Source organism: Canis lupus, chromosome 32 (assembly GCF_048164855.1).
Source record: "Canis lupus baileyi chromosome 32, mCanLup2.hap1, whole genome shotgun sequence".
In the NCBI taxonomy this organism is placed as follows: domain Eukaryota; kingdom Metazoa; phylum Chordata; class Mammalia; order Carnivora; family Canidae; genus Canis; species Canis lupus.
Window position 1 is genome coordinate 20728485 of NC_132869.1, and position 23408 is coordinate 20751892.

The 23408-nt window shown below is 38.6% G+C and overlaps 1 protein-coding gene and 1 long non-coding RNA gene across 4 annotated transcripts in view; both read left to right on the plus strand.

Annotated features, from left to right (window-relative positions):
* Positions 1-23408, plus strand: part of SCG3 (secretogranin III) — a 97424-nt gene that overhangs the window by 14700 nt on the left and 59316 nt on the right. The gene's annotated exons all lie outside the window — the stretch shown is intronic.
* LOC140622793 (uncharacterized) overlaps positions 1-23408 on the plus strand; it is a 49459-nt gene that overhangs the window by 6506 nt on the left and 19545 nt on the right. The window lies entirely within an intron of this gene.

The following is a 23408-nucleotide window of genomic DNA, read 5'->3' on the forward strand; positions in this document are numbered from 1 at the left end:
TTGTTGTAAGAATTAAATAAACACATATAAAATACCTAGGACACTGCAGAGACAGAATAAGTGCTATGTAAGTGTTTCAGATCAAATTTAATGGTAATAATAATTATTAAATTTCACCTAACGTGAAACTGATAAACTGATAAACTGATACATTTATATCACTAAGGAGACACTATCAAGCCTAGTGAAAGTACTGGTGAAAATTATCAGAAGACCACTTTTTGAACATTTACTATGAACTAGGTGCTCAAAAAATGGCACCTCTTGCATTGTGTGTTTGGAAAATTCAACAGAAGTTTATAATAAAACTATCATCTGATTCCTGCATCCTAATTAAATCAGCAGAAAAGGTGTCCATGTTACTGAGCCCTCTCAGGCAAATACTATATATCTTTTATAGTAGTAAAACTTCACTTAATATAGTATGTGATCAGAATCCACAATTCCAGTTCTCTTAAATAAGGGTCAATTCTCACTCCTGAATCCAATGCTACTAAAGGCAGGGAATTTGTTTTGGGCTTTGGGTTGGGATTGGTTTGTTTTTGCTCATTTCTATGTTGCTTTATTTTATCTGTGGCATTTCCTTTATTTCTCTTAAATAAATCAAGGAGTATCCCCTTGATTCTAGTTTGCCATAGTTGGGTAAACAAGCTTCCATTCATTCTGTCTTTGTTGTAATTTTATAAATGTCTTTTGTTTATTCTCCATTCATTCAACTAACTTTTTTAAACTCCTCACTTGCCCTAGGACCTCAGTTAGCAGCTGGGGCTATATAAAGTCTCTACACTCACTAAGCCAGGAGTCTAGGGGCCCCATAAACTAGATTAGTAGTGTCTATGCCCAACACTAAAATAAGCACTTAATAATTTTTGGCTGGGGTGGCTGGGTGGTTCAGTCAGTTAACCAACATTCTCTCATGAGTCGTGAGATTGAGCCCCATGGTGGGCTCCACACTCAGCTCCGAGTCAGCTCGTCTCTCTTCTCCTCCTCCATTTCTCCACTTACTCGCGTGCATACTATACTCTCTCTCAAATAAATAAAATATTTTCAAAAATAATAATAATATTTGGCTGAAGCGGTAAAATTCCCCTGTTTTTTTTTCTTTCAAGATGTATAAATTGAGAAGTTCCTGCTAGTGCTTAAGTCAACCCTGGCTCAGGCTAACGTCCAAATACTAATAAGTGGGACTTAGAGAACTCAAAGATCAATTACCACCCTAAACAAATGACTAATGATATCTTTATACTTCACACTGCAAATTTGTAATAAATACCAGAAATGGAAATTTCCTCAACTCTACTCTTCTGTGATTCAACATGTAGACATTAGAGGACCAATGATCTTTAAAAAAATAGGACTGGACAGGTTTCATTGATATAATTTGGAGGTTAGAACACAGGATTTAAAATCAGGGGCAGCCCGGGTGGCTCAGCAGTTTAGCGCCACCTTCAGCGCAGGGTGTGATCCTGGAGTCCTGGGATCAAGTCCCACATTGGGCTCCCTATAGGGAGCCTGCTTCTCTCTCTGCCTGTGTCTCTGCCTCTCTCTCTCTGTGTTTCGAATGAATAAATAAATAAAATCTTTAAAAAAAAATAAAATTAGGAGTTATGTTCAGATAGTGCCTCTGTCAGTTACTCACTATGTAGCCTTAGGTGAGTTACTTTTCTGATCTTCAATGTTTTCATATGAATAATGATAATAAAACTATACTTTTGAAAATGTGATTGTAAGGATTAAATATAATAATGTCCCATGTTTAAGATCTAGCACATAATAGTTGCTCAATAAAAGTAACCATTTTACCTATTTACTAGCACTACTGCTACAACATAATTGAAATGTTTTGAAGTCTTTTTTTCATAATATAAACACACAAAGACATTTTTAACAGAAAAACAGTAGTTATGTATTTCTAGCCCCACCTCTCACTCCTCACCACCTTCTTATCCAGTACATTGCATGGTATTTCAAAGCCAGTCTTTAAGTAAGAAGTTATTAAAGTTGGTCAAAAACAAAATATGAACAAAAAATAGAATGACCATGATCTAGCAACTTACTTCTGGATATTTATCTGAAGAAAATGAAAACACTAACTTCAAAAGATTTATGCACCTCCATGTTCACTGAAGCATTATTTACAATAGTCAAGATATGGAAACAGCCTAAGGGTCCACTGATGGATAAATAGTTAAATTTGATACACACACACACACACACACACACACACACACACTGAAATAGTATTCAGCTGTAAAAAGAATGAAACCTTGCTATTTGCGACAACACAGAATGACCTCAATGGCATGATCCTAAGTGAAATAAGTCAAAGAAACACAAATATGGCGTCATCTTTCTTATATGTGAAATCTAAACACAAAACAAAACCCTCAAAGTCATAGATACAGAGAACAGATTACTGGTTGCTAGACTGCAAATAACAGAGAACCAGAAGAAAGACATTTCTCTCTGGATTGACTCAGAAAAGGATGTTGGAGAACTATAAAAATGAAAGCAAATAAATCACCACTGGTTATGTCAGACCAAAATGCAGGACAAGGAATGCCTGCCTGGGTGACTCAGCGGTTGAGCATCTGCCTTCAGCTCAGGGGGTGATCTCTGGGTCCAGGATCAAGTCCTACATCCCTGTGGGGAGCCTGCTTCTCTCTCTGCCTATATCTCTGCCTCTCTCTCTCTCTCTCTCTCTCTCTGTCTCTCATCAATAAATAAATAAAATCTTAAAAAAAAAATGCAGGACATATTCAAAATGGATTCTTCACATATGTATCTATTTTGAGACACTCTATGCCTTATAAATTACATTGTAGGTACAGACCTATTTTAGCCTTACATATTTTCCTTATTTTTTATTATTTTATTTTATTTTCTATTTCAATTCAATTAATTAACATATAATGTATTATTGGATTTAGAGGTAGAGATCAGTGATTCATCAGTCCTATATAATACCCAATGCTCATTACATCAAGTGCCCTTCTTAATGACCATCACCCAATTACTTCATCCTCCCACCCCTCACCCCTCCAATTACCCTCAGTTTGTTTCCTATGATTAAGAGTCTCTTATGGTTTGTCTGTCTCTCTCTGATTTTATCTTATTTTTTCCTCTCTTCCCTTATGATCCTCTGTTTTGTTTCCTAAATTCCACATATGAGTAAGATCATAAATTGTCTTTTCTGATTGAACTCTTTTAAAAAAGGCGGGGGGAGCCCTGGGTGGCTCAGCGGATTAGCACCTGCCTTTGGCCCAGGGCGCGATCCTAGAGTCCCAGGATCGAGTCCCATGTCGGGCTCCCAGCATGGAGCCTGATTCTCCCTCCTCCTGTGTCTCTGCCTCTCTCTCTCTCTGTCTCTCTCTCTCTATCATGAATAAATAAATAAATCTTTTTAAAAAAATTGTTTTTTCTGATTGACTTATTTCACTTAGCATAATATCTCTAGTTCTAGCCACATCACTACAAATGGCAAGATTTCATTTTTTTATTTGATGGCTGAGTAATATGTCTTCTTTATCCATTCATCTGTCTATGGACATCTGGACTCTCCATATTTTGGCTATTGTGGGCATTGCTGCTATAAACATTGGGGTGCAGGTGCCCCTTCGAATCACTCCATTTGTATCTTTGGGGTAAATACCCAGTAGTGCATTGCTGGGTCGTAAGGTAGCTCTATTTTCAGCTTTTTGAGGAACATCCATACTGTTTTCCAGATTGGCTGCACCAGCTTGCCTTCCCACCAGAAGTGTACAAGGGTTCCCCTTTCTCTGCATCCTCGCCAACATCTGTCATTTCCTGACTTGTTAATTTTAGTCATTCTGACTCGTATGAGGTTTTACCTTATTTTTTAAAAACCTAAACATTTCTTTCCACAGAAATCATACCACTTTATTGTTAGGCACAAAATCTCCTAGTTAATTTTTGGGATGAAATGTAGGTATTTTGTTTTTAGTATTATTTTCCTTATTTTCCAAAGACTTATGGGGACGATGGCAAAGGATGATCCTAAACTGACCTCATCCCACAGATACAACTAGATAACACCTACATCAATGTAAATAGCCTAGAAAGTGACCAAAGGCTGGCAGAACAAACTCTCCACAGCTAAACATAGAGGAGAGGCCCCATTGAAAACAATAGGAAAAGTACAGACATAGTTGGGAACCAAGCTGACCCATGAGACTGTTTGTGGGAAGGAGAAGCACCACAAGCATCCCACACTGGCACCCGAGGCCTTGGGGACCCACATTGGGAAGATGAATCTCCATAATATTTGGCTTTGAAAACCAAAAGGGCTTCACTTTGCAAGCCCCTTTGGTTTTAAATCAGTGGGGCTTAACACTTGGAACTTTAAAAAATCAGTGGGCTAAGATCTGGGAGAGCCAGAAGGCAACAGGAAATTGAATCCCTACCCTTATAGAGACAGCACAATAAATAGCCCTTCTAGGATACAGCATAGAAGCAGCAGTTTGAAAAACACCTGGGGTATACAGGAAAGTGACTTATTTACTAATCTGAGCATGTACTGAGGGACAAGGATCTTTGGGAGAGTTCTGCAAGAACAAAAGAGCTGGCTGGCACTTTCCCTCCCCCACCCCCAGCCTAGATACACAGACACCTGCAGGAAACAGCATAGTGTCAACACTCTCCACTTAGCTTGCCAACAGTGTGACCTTGCCCTGCACTCTTCTGCATAGACTTGCCTCCTTCAACCTGTCATTGGCAGTTCTCCAAATTGGTGCCAAGCTTCTTCCCACAGCAGACCCACACAAACCTTGCTAACACCACCCACCCTGCTCCTCCACCCCATTCTACACACCTACCTTCTCCAACCAGGCCTCAGCAAGAGTACATCCAAAACAGCACCATAATCTTGGCATTGTGCAACCAGCTCCAACAGAAGCTAGGGCAAAGGAGTCCAAAATGACTTCTGCCTTGGGGAGAGGGGAAGATAACCACACACAGCAGTTTGACTGTAGACCCAGTGGTTGGCTAGTGGCAGGAGAGTGCCCTGCAGTTCAGTTGTACTGCAGCTCTGGCAAATGCCACAGCTCTAGCACAACTCAAGACCAAGGTGGCCCCCATAATGGCCCCTTAACAACACAAGGACCAAACCCTACCCAGGCAAAGAAAGCCATTACTGGAGATTAGTAATAGGTTAGTGTGGATTACTGGACTGAAGGCAAATGTGCCACAGAAGGGCACATGCAACACACAAAGGGGACACCTCTGAAGGACCAGGTTCTGGAGAACAGGGGACATTGCACCTCAGGGCACCACTTGCAGGAGGAGCAGGAGACATAGCTGACTTTCCCAACACATATAAACAGACAGAGAGAGTTTGCCAAGATGAGGAGACAGAGGACTATGTCTTAAATGAAACAAAAGGACAAAATTACAACAAGAAAGCAAAATGAAATAGAGATGAATAATATGTCTGATAGAGAACTTTAAGTAAAACTACTCACTGAACTTGAGAAAAGAGTAAAGGATCTCAGTGAGACCCTCGATAAAGAGATAGAAAATATAAAAAAGAATCAATCAGAGATGAAGAATTCAATAACTGAAATTAAAGATACGCTAGAGGGAATAAACAGTAGACTCAAAGAAGCAGAAAAATGGTTCAGCAATCTGGAGGACAGAAAAATGGGAAACAATCAAACTGAACAGGAAAGAGAAAAAAGATTATTAAAGAAAGAGAATAGATTAAGGGAACTCAGCAATACCATCAAGAATAACAACATTCTCATTACAGGAACACCAGAACAAGAAGAAAGAGAAAAGGGGGCAGAAAATGTATTTGGAGAAAAATTAGCTAAAAAGATATCCAATCTGGGAAAGAAACAAAAATGCAGACCAGGAGGCACAGAAAGCTCCCAAGTCACCAAAAAGGTCCACACTAGCACACGTCATAATTAAAATAGCAAAGAGTAGTGACAGAGAATTTTTAAACCAGCAAGAGAACAGAAAATAGTTTCATAAGAGAGACATCCCACAAGGTTATGACTTGATTTTTCAGCAGAATCTTTGCAGGTCAGAAAGGAGTGACATGATATGTCCAAAGTGCTGAATGAAAAATATCCTGCAATGAAGAATACTGTATCCAGCAAGGCTATCATTCAGAATAGTGAGAGAGATAAAGAGTTTTCCAGACAAACAAAAGTTTCCCACTAAATCAGCCTTACAAGAAATATTAAAGGGGACTATTTGAGTGAAAAGGAAAGACCATAAGCAGGAGTAAGAAAGTAGGAAGCACGCAAGCAATAAAATTAAACATATCTATAAAGTTCAGTCAAGGAATTAACAAAATAAAACAGTATAAAGGATGACACTATATGCCTAAAACTTGAGGAGGAGAAGAGTAAAAATCTAGTGCTTTTAGAATCGGTTCAAACTTAAATGACCATCAACTTAATGTATACTATTTAATAGGGGTGGCTGAGTGGCTCAGTTGGTTAAGTGTCTGCCCCCAGCTCAGGTCATGATTCCAGGGTCCTGGGATTGAGCCCCATGTCAAGCTCTGAAGCCTGCTTCTCCCTCTTCTTCTGCCTGCCACTCCCCCTGCTGTGCTCTCTCTCTGTGTGTGTCAAATAAATAAACTAATATATATACTATTATATACTCAAGATATTATACATAAACCTAATAGTAACCACAAATCAAAAAAATTGGTAAAGACACACAAGAAATAAAGAAAAGGTATCCAAGTATATGAATAGAGAAAGCAACAAATCAGGAAAGAAGAAAGGAATAGAGAAGAATTACAAGCACAACCATAAAACTAGTAACAAAATGGCAATAAGTACATACCTTATCAATAATTATTTTGAATATCCATGAACTAAATGCTCCAATCAAAAGACACAGGGTAATGAAATGGATAAAAAAGCAAGACTCATCTATATGCTGCCTACAAGACACTTATTTCAGATCTAAAGACACATACAGATTGAACGCAAAGGGATGGAAAAACATTTTTCATGAAAATGTAAGTGAAAAGAAAGATGGGGTAGCAATTCTTAAATCAGACAAAACTGACTTTAAAACTAAGATTTTAACAAGAGACAAGGAAGGACACTACATAATCATAAAGGGAACAATCCAAAAAGAAGATATGGCAATTGTATATATTTATGCACCCAACATGAGAGCACCCAAATACATAAAGCACCCTTTTAAGAAACATTAAGGAAGTAATCAATAGCAATACAATAATAGTAGGGGACATTAGCACCCTGCTTACATCAATGGAGAGATCATTTAAACAGAAAATCAACAAGGAACAGTGGCTTTGAATGACATATTAGACCAGGTGGATGTAACAGACATATTCAGAACATTCCATCCTAAAACAGCAGAACATGTATTCTTTTCAAGTGCACATGGAACACTCTCCAGAAGATCAGATGGCAGGCCACAAAACTATTCTTAACAAATTCTAAAAGACTGAAGTCATACCATGCATCTTTTCTAAGCATAACATTGTGAAACTAGGAGTCAACCACAAGAAAAAATCTAGAAAGAAATCAAATACACAGAGATTAAATAACATGCCACTAAACAATGAATGTGTCAACCAATAAATCAAATAGGAAATAAAAAGATACAAGGAGACAAATCAAAATGAAAACAATGATCCAAAATCTTTGGGACACAGCAAAATCTGTTCTAAGAGAGAAGTTTATAGCAATATAGGCCTACCTCGAGAAGCAAGAAAAATCTCAGATAACCTTACATGTAAAGGAGCTAGAAAAAAAGAATAAACAAAACCCCAAACCAGTAGAAGGAAGGAAATAAGTAAAACTAGAGCAGAAATAAACAAAATAGAAACTAAAAAACAAGGGCAGCCCTGGTGGCACAGTGGTTTAGTGCCACCTGCCGCCCAGGGTGTGATCCTAGAGACCCGGGATTGAGTCCCACGTCAGGCTTCCTGCATGGATCCTGCTTCTCTCTCTGCTTCTCTCTCTGCCTCTCTCTCTCTGTCTCTCTCTCTCTGTGTTACTCATGAATAAATAAAATCTTTAAAAAAAACTTAAAAAAAAAAAGAACAGAACAATGAAATAAGAAGCCGGTTCTTTGAAAGGATCAACAAAATTGATAAACATTTAGCCAGACTCATCAAAAAAGAGAGAGAGAGAGGACTCAGACAAACAAAATTAGAAATTAAACAGTGGAAATAACAGCTGACACATAGAAATGCAAAAGATTATGAGAAAATACTATGAAAAATTGTATGTCAACACATCAGACAACCTAGAAGAAGTACATAAATTCCTAGAAATATATAGCCTACCAAAACTGAGTCAGAGAGAAATAGGAAATTTGAACAGACTGATTACCAGCGATGAAATTGAATCAGTCATTCGAAAACTCAACAAACAAAAGTCAAGGACCAGATGGCCTCACAGGTGAATTCTACCAAACATTTAATGCCTATTCTTCTCAATAGAATAGGTATCACCTATTCTTCAGTCAAAACTATCCTTCTCAAACTATTCCAAAAAATAGATGAAGGAAAGCTTCTGAATCCATTCTACACAGCATCACCTTGATACCAAAAACCAAGTGAAGAAACTACAAAAAAAAAAAAAAGTGAGAGAGAGAGTGAGAGAGAGCTATAGGACAATATCCCTGATGAACATAGATACAAAAAAATGTTCAACAAAATGTCAGCAAACGGAATCCAAAAATACATTTAAAAACAATCATTCATCATGGTCAAGCAGGATTTATTCTTGGGATACAAGGGTGGTTTAAATTATATAGTCTCATTCATTTGGGGAATATAAAAAATAGTGAAAGGGAATAAAGGGGAAAGGAGAAGAAATGTGTGGGAAATATCAGAAAGGGAGACAGAACATGGAAGACTCCTAACTCTGGGAAACAAAAAAGGAGTGGTGGAAGGGGAGGAGGGCGGGGGGTGGGGGTGAATGGGTGATGGGCACTGAGGGGGGCACTTGACGGGATGAGCACTGGGTGTCATTCTGTATGTTGACAAATTGAACACCAATAAAAAATAAAAAAAACAAGGGTGGTTTAATATTTACAAATCAATCAATGTGATAAATCACATCAATAAGAGAAAAGACAAAAGCTATAAATCACTTCAGTAGATGCAAAAGAAGCATTTGACAAAATACAACATCAATTTATGATAAAAACTATCAACAAAGTGGGTTTAGAAGGAAGATGCCTCAACATAATAAGGCCATTTCTGAAAAACCCAGAGCTAACATCCTACTCAACAATGAAAAACTGAGAGCTTTTCTCTTAATATCAGGAAGAAGACAACTCTCACCACCACTCTCATCACTTCTTTTGACATAGTACTGGAAATCCTAGTCACACAAATTAGACAAAAAGAAAGGAAGAAAATGTATCCAAACTGGTAAGGAGGAAGTAAAACTTTTCACTCCTTGGAGATGACATGATACTGTATGTAGAAAACCCTAAAGACTCCACTAAAGAACTACTAAGAACAGATAAATGAATTCAGGAGGGTCTCAGGATATAAAATCAATACACAGAAATCTGTTGCATTTCTATGTATGAATAACAAAATAGCCGAAAGAGGAATTAAGAAAACAATCTCATTTATAATTGCATCAAAAACAATAAAATACCTAGTAATAAATTTAACAAAAGAGGTGAAAGACATGTACTCTGAAAACTATAAAACCCTATTGAAAGGAATTGAAGATGACACAAATTGAAAGATACTCCAAACTCATGGTTTAGGAGAACAAATATTGCTAAAAAGTTGATACTATCCAAAGGCATCTACAAGTTCAATGCCATCCCCATTAAAATACCAACAACATTTTATACAGAACTAAAACAAATAATCCTAAAATGTGAATGGAACACAAAAGACCCCAAATAGCCAAAGCAATCTTGAAAGAGAAAAAAGCTAGGTATCAGAATCCCAGATTTCAAGATAAACTACAAAGGCATAGTGAATATCAGGACTCTACCTAGGTGGTTGTGTGTGCTCATGAATCTCTTTATTAGGTGATGCAGGGCGTGGTAACTAGAGCTCTGTCTTATTTGAGTGTGTGTGTTCAAGATAATGTACCTTATGTGAATAGAGTGGCCCCAAATACTCTACCTGGTATGTTTGTAGAGTTCCAGAAGTATCTACCTTAAGTGATTGAAGGTACTAAGAAAACTCTATTTTGGAGGCAAGGAAACCATATCTTAGTGATTGTGTAGAGCCTAGGCAATTCTCCCTTAGGTGTTATTAGGCCCCAAGAAACACTACCCTAGGAATTGTAAATATAGGAACTCTATAGAAGTGATTGTGGAGGCCCAGTGAGGTCTGCTTTAGATGATGTGGTGGCCCAGGTATCTCTAGTTTAGGTAACTGAGGGGCCCAGGAGACTGAACTTTAGGTGATTGGATCCAAGTCAATGCTGCCAGATTGATTGTGGAGGCTCAGGAGTCTGTAGCTTTGGGTGATTTTGTGGAGAGCCAGGACATACTTAGCTTAGTTGATTAATTGTTGGGGCTCAAAAAAATTCACCTTAGGCAAATGTAGGGGGTCCAGGCAACTACAGCTTAGGATATTTCATGGGGAGTAGGGGAAGAAAGGGGCAGAAAACTAGACCTTAGGTGTTTGAGGGAGAAGTAAACTTAGTGATTTTTGCAACACTCTCCTCTCCAAATTCTACCTTTGGAAATATTGAAGGTCCTGGGATTTCTACCTTAGGTGTTTGGGGGACCCAAGTATGTGTACCTTAGGCAATTTGGGGATCCCAGGGAACTCTCACTTAGGGGGTTGTGGGGGCCAGAGCCCCCATGCTAATTGCAGCATTATTTATAATAGCCAAAATATGGAAGCAACCCAGTGTTCATCAATAGATGAATGGATAAAGAAGTTGTGGCATATATACACAATGGAATATTAATCATAAAAAAGAATGAGATCATGCAATTTGCAACAACCTGGATGGATCTAGAGGGTATAATGCTATGTGAAATAAGTCAGAGAAAGACAAATACAATATGATTTCACTCATATGTGGAATTTAAGAACAAAACAAAGAAGAAAAGAGACAAAGTAATAGACTCTTAAATATAGAGAACTGATGGTTGCCAGGGAGAGGTAGGGGGATGGGTGAAACAGCTGATGAGGGTTAAAGAGTATCCTTATCATGATGAGCACTGAGTAATGAATGTATAGAACTGTTGAAGCACTATTATATACCTGAAGCTAATTTACTATTTGTATGTTCATTATAATAGAATTTAAAAGAACACGTAACATTTTTAAAGGTTTTATTTATTTTAAAGAGTGGGGGATAGGTAAGGGAAGAGGAGGAGGGAGAGGGAGATGGAGAGGGAAAAGAAAACCAAGTGGACTCTATGCTGAGCATGGAGCTCCACGTGAGGCTCAGTCTCACAACCAAGAGATCATGGCCTGAGCTGAAACCAAGATTTGGATACTTAACCAACTGAGCTACCCAGGTGCCCCAAACAAATAACATTTTTAAAAATAAAAAATAAATATTATTTATTAAATAAATATAAATTATTTATTTATTTATAAATATTTATAAATTTATAAATATTTATAATATTAAACACTTAAATATTAAATAAATTTATATTAAATTAAATTTAAATATTTATAATATTTATAAATATTTATTTATTTATTTTATTAAATAAATATGTTTATTTTATTTAATATTTATTAAATAAATAAATAAATAAATAAATAAATAAATATTATTTCACAAATGTAGATTTAGGAGATTATATGACAGACACAATCATGTTGCTCTTTAGCTATGTTATAGTGCTTAAGAAATGTGGAGGTAGCCTTTTGTAGAGAAATGATGCTATTTAGGATTGGAGGTTTATATATAGGTCAGTAGGAACAAAATGTCATTGCTTACAAGCATGTCAAGTCACAGTGACCTAGTTTTTTTGTTTGGCTGTTTGTTTCTTTGCTCATCTTTTTCATGATTCAAGGTTTTCAGGCATATAAAATAAGACAGAGAAAGGCAAAAAGGTCCAAGACAGAGAGAGATGTTAAAATGATAGCAGGGTCAGGATGATGTGGCTATGAACCAAGGAATATGGGCAATCTCTAGAAGGTGAAAAAGTCAAAGAACAAATTCTCCCCTGGAGCCTCCAGAAAAAAACAGTCTTTGATTTTAGTCCTGTAAGAACCATTTCAAAATTCAGATCTTCAGAGATTAAAAAAAAAAATTAAAGTCTGAACAATTAAAGACAGCAATGTACCCCCCAAAGCCTAGAGATAAGGTTTCCCCTGAAAATTACATTATAAAGATGAACAGGTAATAAGATCAACTATCTATGGAGATCATTTATACTAAGCACTGAGGACTATACATCTATCACCCTCACAGATAGTTTGGCTTCCCAATTACATATAGAAAGAATGTACTCTTGCAGCTATTTTTTGTGATTACATAAATAGCGGGTTTCCTGTGAATTGGTGTGTATGTAAGTTGATCTTTCTGAACCCAGTCACCAAATTGGCAGAAAGATCAAGTTTTGGACCTATGAAGCACTCTACGGAAATTCACAATATTGATTGCCCTGGAAAGCCAATTCATGTGTGACTAGCTAGTATTCCCACTAACAGTGATGATGATGATAGCTATGTGTCAGATGCTGTGTTAAGTGCTTTATATAAATTTCATCATCACTATAGCAATTCCCTTGCACAGATTAGGAAAATGGGGTTTAGAAAAGCAAAGGAACTTGCCTAAGGTGACCTATCTGTGAGGTAGGAGTCAAACCAGGTCTAACTTGGAAGCAAAAAAAAAAACAAAACAAAACCAAAAAAACCTGATTACTATTCTTGTTTGCTTCCCTCAAAAAAAGTTCTTCTTCGGATTGTTAATGATCTTCTCTAGGACATTTCTCTCTAAAAAAAGCAAATACATTTTCTGACTCAAACTTGCTTCTTAGTGAGAAGTGCCATCGGGTTTAATGCAGGCAAATGCTATCTTAATTTTCTAGAAATAGTGGGATACCAAACACTACACACCAATAAATCTGGGAATTTCCTCAATGGATAATGAGACATACATATCCTGTGGCAATTTTTTAAAGGAATATATTTATCAGAAGCCAGTAAGTGCTCAATGAGAACAGAAGATGTCAGATTTATGTAACATCTACTTTGAATAATATAATTAATGCCACAGACAACTTTTATCTTCTTTCAGTGAGAAATTTGACAAAATCCTTATTGGATTATCACACTGAAATCAGGTCCCAGGGGCCTCTACAAAATGACAAGATCCCTTGGTAAATCCATCACTGAAACTCTGACCTTCACCCGGCCAGCTCAGAAACTCAATCTCTACATGCCTTCAAAATCCATAAGACACTAATAATTAAAACTAAATACTTAGGAGCACCTGGGTAGCTCAGTGGTTGAGCAACTGCCTTTGGCTCAGGTCATGATCCCAGGATCTTGGAAACAAGTCCCGCATCAGGCTCCCTGAAGGGAGCTTGCTTCTCTTGCCTGCATCTCTGCCTCTCTCTTTGTGTCTCTCATGAATAAACAAATATAATCTTAAAAAAAAAACACAGGTGCTTGTTAAAATGTTAACAATATTATATTAAAATACATTTATGTAAAGAAAAAAGCACACATCTTCACTGTATAGCATGGTGAATTTTTAAAAATGTATACACTTATATAACCAACAATCAGATTCAGATATAGATTATTTCCATAATTTCAGAAAATTTTCTCATTCGTCCCTCTTTTTTTTTTTAAAGATTTATTTATTTATTCATGAGAGACACACACAGAGAGAGAGAGAGAGGCAGAGACACAGGCAGAGGGAGAAGCAGGCTACCCACAGGAAGCCTGATGTAGGACTCAATCCTGGACCCCAGCATCACGACCTCAGCCTAAGGCAGACGCTCAATGGGTGAGCCACCCAGGTGTCCCTCATTCTCCTTTTCCAGACAATATCTCCACCTTCCTGAGACAACCCCCTATTCTGATCTCTACCATCACAGGTTAGTTTTATCTGTTCTTAAACTCTACATAAGTGGTATTATGCAGTATGGATTCTTTTGTATCTAGTTTCTTACTGACTATATATATATATATACACACACACACACACACACACACACACATATATATATATGTTAAGATTTTATTTATTCATGAGAGACACACAGAGAGAGGTAGAGACATAGGCAGAGGGAGAAGCAGGCTCTATGCAGGGAGCCCGATGTGGGACTCGATCCCAGGACTCCAGGATCATGCCCTGGGTCAAAGGCAGGCACTAAACCGCTGAGCCACCCAGGGATCCCCTTGACATTATATTTTGATATTCATTCATACTATTGCATATACCAACAATTCATCATTTTTTTTACTACTAAGCAGAGCTTCACTGTATTAATATAGCAGTTTATATAATTTATTGATGAATATATCCTTTGTTGGAACATCAGTGGCTATATATTTTGTTGAAACACATGCCGCTTTATTAACTTCCAGTGAAAAATATAATAGGCTGGTGGCCCAGACAGTGGGGTCAATCTGACCAATCTATTTTCTCCCTGTGGGTCAATTATATGGGAAGCTGAATCTTCAGAAAGTCTTTGCTTGAGTCTGGAATCAAATAGAACAAAAGGAGTTTGTCAGATGATTCAAATATCCACCTCTCACAGAGCTATTCTATTAAGTGGCTTGACATAAGGCTGGATGAATAGGACCAATATTTTACCTCAGGGATCTTCCTTTGTTTCTGCACAGCTAATTCCATATCCTTAATACTGACACATCCTCTCTTAAAACAATTCAATCTCAGGTATCGGGACGCCTGGGTGGCAAAGTGGTTGAGTGTCTGCCTTTAGCTCAGGGCGTGATCCCAGGGTCCTGGGATTGAGTCCCACATTAGGCTCCCTGCATGGAGCCTGCTTCTCCCTCTGCCTATGTCTCTGCCTCTCTCTGTGTGTCTCTCATGAATAAATAAATAAAATCTTTAAGGAAAAAAATCTCAGGCATCTACGTCTTGAAGAATATGCTTTGAGTATCTCAGTTGTTGAGTTTCAGTTGAATTATCTGAAGTCCCCCTTTCCTGCCACTTCCAGTTCTTGTGTGGGGGATTTCCTGTTTCCTTGGCCAAAAGGATCACCTACAGGATGCATCCAATAAGTGTGGGTCAGTGGTGCTCCCGCCACCTGAGTCATAGGGAGTCAGTCCCTCTTTCTGCCTTAATCTAAAATGTTTGGAGGAAGATACTGAATGTTGCCAAATACACAGATGGCAAGAATAACTGATGTGGGAAATAACAAAATCAAATGCAAAATAATTTAAGCAGATTAAAACACAGAGCCAAACCAACAATATAAATATAGAGAATTAGACATAGGTTGAAAAAAAATTAACCACAAGTATAGTTTTGGAGAAATCTGATCTGTCAAAATTTCCATTTGAATATAAAGTTTTGTAAAAACTGCAGTATTAGTAGGAGCATAAATTTATTCTATTGTGCATTGATTCAGGCTGTATCCAGGGAACACTTTTCAATTCTAGCTACCATAACTTAAGAGAAATTCTAATTCTAATAAGTAAATTCATAAGGAAATGACTAGTTAAGTGTTCTGCATCCAATTCTAAGGTGTATGGGGACTTTTTCCCACACCACCAAGCAATTCTCTGGCTGTGTGTCCTACAATTCAACTCCATTCTGACACTATCTACCTAGATAGTGGCAGATCCGAGAGGTTAAGGGCTTGGTGTTACAAAATTGTGCTTTCCACCCCACCCCACTTCAGATACTAATTGCAACTCCAGGTTGTCACCTGTGCTTCTGACTAGCTATAAACCAGAGGTCCCACAAACCCCTCCTTGGGTTCTATTAATTTGCTATAGCCATTCACAGGACACAGGAATGCAGTTTACTCACTAGATTATCAGTTTATCATAAAAGGATTATAACTCGGGGACAACCAGAGGGAAGAGATGCATAGGGCAAGGTATGGGGAAAGAGTGCAGAGCTTCCATGCGCTCTCCAGTGCCACCACTCTCCCCAGTCTCCACATTTCACCAAACCAGCTCTCTGAACTCTGTCCTTTTGGGTTTTATGGAGGTTTCATTGGCTATTAGCTTTATACTCAAACTCTATCCCAAACCTCCCAAGACACAAAAGTCCAGGGCCAGATGGCTTCCCAGGGGACTTCTATCAAACGTTTAAAGAAGAAACCATACCTATTCTACTAAAGCTGTTTGGAAAGATAGAAAGAGATGCAGTACTTCCAAATTCGTTCTATGAGGCCAGCCTCACCTTAATTCCAAAACCAGACAAAGACCCCACCAAAAAGGAGAATTACAGACCAATATCCCTGATGAACATGGATGCAAAAATTCTCAACAAGATACTAGCCAATAGGATCCAACAGTACATTAAGAAAATTATTCACCATGACCAAGTAGGATTTATCCCCGGGACACAAGGCTGGTTCAGCACTCGTAAAACAATCAGTGTGATTCATCATATCAGCAAGAGAAAAACCAAGAACCATATGATCCTCTCATTAGATGCAGAGAAAGCATTTGACAAAATACAGCATCCATTCCTGATCAAAACTCTTCAGACTGTAGGGATAGAGGGAATATTCCTCAACATCTGAAAAGCCATCTATGAAAAGCCCACAGCAAATATCATTCTCAATGGGGAAGCACTGGGAGCCTTTCCTCTAAGATCAGGAACAAGACAGGGATGTCCACTCTCACCACTGCTATTCAACATAGTACTGGAAGTCCTAGCCTCAGCAATCAGACAACAAAAAGACATTAAAGGCATTCAAACTGGCAAAGAAGAAGTCAAACTCTCCCTCTTCACCGATGACATGATACTGTACATAGAAAACCCAAAAGCCTCCACCCCAAGATTGCTAGAACTCATACAGCAATTTGGCAGTGTGGGAGGATACAAAATCAATGCCCAGAAGTCAGTGGTATTTCTATACACTAACAATGAGACTGAAGAAAGAAAAATTAAGGAGTCAATCCCATTTATAATTTCACCCAAAAGCATAAGATACCTAGGAATAAACCTAACCAAAGATGTAAAGGATCTATACCCTAAAAACTACAGAACACTTCTGAAAGAAATTGCGGAAGACACAAAGAGATGGAAAAATATTCCATGCTCATGGATTGGCAGAATTAATATTGTGAAAATGTCAATGTTACCCGGGCAATTTACACGTTTAATGCAATCCCTATCAAAATACCATGGACTTTCTTCAGAAAGTTAGAACAAATTATTTTAAGATTTGTGTGGAATCAGAAAAGACCCCGAATAGCCAAGGGAATTTTAAAAAAGAAAACCATAGCTGGGGGCATCACAATGCCAGATTTCAGGTTGTACTACAAAGCTGTGGTCATCAAGACAGTGTGGTACTGGCACAAAAACAGACACATAGATCAGTGGAACAGAATAGAGACCCCAGAAGTGGACCCTGAACTTTATGGTCAACTAATATTCGATAAAGGAGGAAAGCCTATCCATTGGAAGAAAGACAGTCTCTTCAATAAATGGTGCTGGGAAAATTGGACATCCACATGCAGAAGAATGAAACTAGACCACTCTCTTTCACCATACACAAAGATAAACTCAAAATGGATGAAAGATCTAAATGTGAGACAAGATTCCATCAAAATCCTAGAGAAGAACACAGGCAACACCCTTTTTGAACTCGGCCACAGTAACTTCTTGCAAGATACATCCACGAAGGCAAAAGAAACAAAAGCAAAAATGAACTATTGGGACTTCATAAGATAAGAAGCTTTTGCACAGCAAAGGATACAGTCAACAAAACTAAAAGACAACCTACAGAATGGGAGAAGATATTTGCAAATGACGTATCAGATAAAGCGCTAGTTTCCAAGATCTATAAAGAACTTATTAAACTCAACAGCAAAGAAACAAACAATCCAATCATGAAATGGGCAAAAGACATGAAGAGAAATCTCACAGAGGAAGACATAGACATGGCCAACATGCACATGAGAAAATGCTCTGCATCACTTGCCATCAGGGAAATACAAATCAAAACCTCAATGAGATACCACCTCACACCAGTGAGAATGGGGAAAATTAAGGCAGGAAACCACAAATGTTGGAGAGGATGCGGAGAAAAGGGAACCCTCTTACACTGTTGGTGGGAATGTGAACTGATGCAGCCACTCTGGAAAACTGTGTGGAGGTTCCTCGAAGAGTTAAAAATAGATCTGCCCTATGACCCAGCAATTGCACTGCTGGGGATTTACCCCAAGGATACAGATGCAATGAAACGCCGAGACACCTGCACCCTGGTGTTTAAGCAGCAATGTCCACAATAGCCAAACTGTGGAAGGAGCCTCGGTGTCCATCGAAAGATGAATGGATAAAGAAGATGTGGTCTATGTATACAATGGAATATTCCTCAGCCATTAGAAACGACAAATACCCACCATTTGCTTCAACGTGGATGGAACTGGAGGGTATTATGCTGAGTGAAGTAAGTCAGTCAGAGAGGGACAAACATTATATGTTCTCATTCATTTGGGGAATATAAATAATAGTGAAAGGGAATAGAAGGGAAGGGAGAAGAAATGTGTGGGAAATATCAGAAAGGGAGACAGAACATAAAGACTCCTAACTCTGGGAAATGAACTAGGGGTGGTAGAAGGGGAGGAGGGCGGGGGGTGGGGGTGAATGGGTGATGGGCACTGAGGGGGGCACTTGACGGGATGAGCACTGGGTGTTATTCTGTATGTTGGTAAATTGAACACCAATAAAAAATAAATTCATTTAAAAAAATGCTTGCAGCAAAGATGGCTACAACAAAGATGCTTGTGATGAAAAACATGGAATTGTTACTTGTAAAGATGTATCACTTTTTCAATTAATCCTCAGTCACTGGAAATTTACATTTTTTGTTTTTTTTTTTTTACAAAGCAAACATGATAAACACCAGCATCAAATATTTGCAACATTGTTATATTTTTATACAGCTATGATTATTTCCTTAGGATAGATTCTAAAATTAGAATCAGGACACACTACTCAGCCTACTAGATGTACAAGTCAGTCTCTTGAAGATTTCCATTTCAGCTTCCCTCCTATTTGGGATTTCATCTTTCTTATTTGGCTCCATATTCATGTGCAATTGTCTAAGTTAATGCTCCTAATTCAACCCAACCGCCCAGTTTCCTCAAATCCACCCCCACACACCTTTTGTCTGGTATATTCCGACTTTTCCATACGGAATGAAAACAGGAACTGAAACTAAATTCCTACCAGCCACGTGGTGGCGGTATTTCCTAAATATTGGGTAGAATATCGAGGAGACCAAAAGTACCTTCTGTTATTTCAAAAGTACTTTCCAGGTAAACAGAATCCTTTAAAGTGATGTCCAATGTCACATGAACGGAAAGAGATAGGATTGTTACAGAAAATACTAACTAGGTCAGTACAACTGTATGGTAATTCTAGAAGTTTTCTTTGAGGATTGCTTCAAAAAATTGCCTCTATTACAATTTTTATGTTAATTTTTCTCATTAAAAATATCAGGTTGCAGAAATTTTTTGAGATAAAGAAGAGAAGTTGCATTTATTTTTACTAATAGAAACTGTTAGCATGTTATATTTCTGGCCCTTTTTCCTCTAAGCATATTTTTATCATTGCAATCAAACTTTATATAAAATTGACTTCTACTTTCCTCCTAATATTAATCACATTGAAAAATTAATATATTGAAATAAAATATATTAAAATGTTAATGACATTTTTTTCCAGGAGTGGTGGTTATGGATTTTACTTGTATCTGCTTTTTTTTTTAAGATTTTATTTATTTATTCATGAGAGACACACACAGAGAGAGAGAAAGAGGCAGAGACACAGGCAGAGGGAGAAGCAGGTTCCATGCAGGGAGCCCGACATGGGACTCGATCTGGAGACCCCGGGGTCACGCCCTGGGCGGAAGGCGGCGCTAAACCGCTGAGCCACCTGGGCTGCCCTGTATCTGCTTCTTTAAACAATTTTGTGTTTTCTACTTTTAAAATCAGAAAAAAAAAATTCTTAAAAACAAGAAAAAAAATTAATAAAATCAGAAAAAAAATAATCCTTAAAATCCTATATGGTTCCATTTGCATTCTATCCAACCCAACATTTCTATCTCTAGATTTATTCCCAACAGAAAGATATATAAATGTGTTTCAAAAGGCAGGAACTAGGGCAGCCCCGGTGGCCCAGCGGTTTAGCGTCACCTTCCGCCCAGGGTGTGATCCCTAGACCTGGGATTGAGTCCCGAGTCAGGCTCCCTGCAGGGAGCCTGCTTCTCCCTCTGTCTGTGTCTCTGCCTCTCTCTCTGTCTCTCATGAATAAATAAATAAAATCTTAAAAAAAAAAAAAAGGCAGGAACTAAATTGTTTATAGCAATATTATTTCAACTCTCAGATGATGACTTTCGTTCCTACTCACTGAAAATTTTTGAACAATCAGGAGAGAGCTTCCACAAGCATCTACCACCTCCCATCCACTGGCAACTGCACTCATGTGCCAGGCCTCGCCCCTGTCACAGTGCATGGAGTGATCATGCATGGCCAGCCTACGGACTGTGCCCTGGCTAGATCTTAACCCTCTCACTTGTTCAAGAACATAGGTACCAGCAAGTCTTTCCTTTCTGTCCTACATCAATTTTTTTTTTTTTTTTTTGCTTTCCATTGGATTGTTCCCATCAATGTACAAATAAATATGCACTATTTGTTCCATCTTAAAAGGATCTCTCTTGACTTCAACTCCCTCTCCAGCTCTTACTCCTTTTCCTTTGCCCCTTTACAAGAAAACTCAGTGGAAGATACGCCTCTACTCATTGTTTCCAATTTCTCTCCTCCTGTTCCCTGTTGAACCTGTCCAATCAGGCTGGATACCAGCACTCAAACTGAGACTGTTCTCAAAGTCACCAAAGCCCTCCACACTACTAAATCCTAAGTTAGTTTCTCTGACCTCATTCAACATTTGTTTTGGATGATCACTCTCTTTCTTCCTTAGAATATTTTCTTCACTTTGTTCCCAGCACACTTGCTTGGCTTTCTTCCTATCCTTTTGACTGCTCCTTCTAAATCTCCTTTTCTGGTTCTAGCTTATTTCACTTCTGTTTGAAGGCCCCCAGGCTGAACTGGGTCTCTTCTCTTTTCAACCTACCCTCCCTGAGATGATGATTTCATTTAGTTTCAAGGCTTTAAATGCCATTCATATTTAATTTGACTTCCAAATGTGTATCTCCAGCCCAGGCCTCTCCCCGGCACTCCAAACTCTTTATCTAGCAGCTTTCTGGACCTCTCCATCTGGATAATTACTAGGCATTTCAAGTTTAATATGTCTAAAACTGAGATCCTGAAAGTTACTCACCACCACTAATACACGTTTCCCTTGCGATTTTCCCTCACTCCACTAATGACAATTCCATCCTTCCAGGTGTTAAAGTCATTTTGACCTCTCTCTCACACCCCACATCTGGTTAATCATCACATTTTGTTGGCTCTAGAATTTGATCACTTCTCATAACTTCCACTCCTCCTACACTGGTGTGGGGTCACCATCAGCTCCCGATTAGATTACTCAAATAGCTTCGCTTCTCTTCTTTTTATTCTTTCCCCACTTTAATCTGTTTTCCTTTCTTTTTTTTCTTAAGTTTTTATCTTTTTAATATTTTATTTATTTATTTATTCATGAGAGGCAGAGACACAGGCAGAGGGAGAAGCAGGCTCCATGCAGGGAGCCCGACGGAGGACTTAATCCTGGGTCTCCAGGATCAGGCCCGGGGCTGAAGGTGGCACTAAACCGCTGAGCCACCCAGGCTGCCTGTCAGTCTGTTTTCAAGGTAGCAACTGAAGTGATCCTTTTATTTTACAATAGTAAAGTTAGATTCTGTCGCTCCTCTACCCAAAACCTTCTGATGGCTGCCCATTTGGAACAAAACCTCAACTCCTTGCTGTGACCTATAGGATCTTGTCTTTATTAAGTCACTCACTTCTTTCCATCCCTTCTACTCCTCTCTCCCTTGCTCACCCTCCTGCAGCCACACTGGCCTCTTTGCCACGCTGAAACAGACGAGGTGCAGTCCTACCCCAGGACCTTTTCATGTACTTTTTCCTGTGGAGATGTCCTCCAAATAGCCACAGGACTAACTCCCTCATTTCTTTCTTAAGTCTTCACTCAAAGGTTACCTTTCCACTGAAGCCCTTCAGTCTCACCCCTACACATCATACCCCTCTTCCTGCTTTCTTTTTTTGTTTAATTTAAAAAAATTTTTTTTATTTATTTATGATAGTCACAGTGAGAGAGAGGCAGAGACATAGGCAGAGGGAGAAGCAGGCTCCATGCACCGGGAGCCCGACGTGGGATTCGTTCCCAGGTCTCCAGGATTGCGCCCTGGGCCATAGGCAGGCGCTAAACCGCTGCGCCACCCAGGGTTCCCTGCTTTCTTTTTTCTCCTAAGTACCAGTTACTTTCTAATGGTGTATATTTTGCTTATTTATTATATTTATTTTCTCTTTCCAGTTGAATGTAAGCTCCATGAAGGCAAGAGCTTTGTTGGTTTTGTTCACTGACTTTTTGTTCACTGAGACTTTGTTCCAAAACCTACATGGTATATGGTCAAAAAATACTAAATTAACAAAAGTATGAATTGAGTGGGGGGGGGATAGAGGAGAGGGAGATGGATTGGACAAAGAGAATGAAAATGATTGGTAGGCCATGGAGTGTGAGGATGGAGTCACATATGACCCTCAGTGCCTCAGTGGACACTTGGCTAACATCGTCTGAGATACAGGAGGAATGAGGGTAGAAGGAGCTCGAGTAGTTTCATTCGGGACCTGAGATGTTTGTGGGTCATTCAGGTGCGTCTGGAAATGAGGTCAGGGAAGTGGTCAGGGAAGGAGATACAGAAGATAACCTTAAAGTCTAGAAATATAGATAAAATTCTATCATGTAAGATAATGTCAATAACCAATATGTTACATATTTACCCACATTTCCATCGTAGAATCTTAATAAATATTTGGTGAATGAATGAGTTTTTTCTGAGGGGCACCTGGGTAGTTCAGTGGTTGAGCATCTGCCTTTGGCCCAGGTTGTAATGCCGGGGTTCTGGGATCAAGTCCTGCATCAGGCTGCCCACAGGGAGCCTGCTTCTCCCTCTGGCTGTGTCTCTGCCTCTCTCTGTGTGTCTCTCAGATAAATAAAATCTTTTTTTTAAAAAAAAAAATGAGTTTCATCTGGGAGCTTGCTTCGGATGGCTAATCCTATGTAGGTAGTTGTCATAAGCTTTCTAAGAATCTACCAAATATAAGCCTATCTTTGCTACTTTGTCTTCTTTAATGATTACATAAA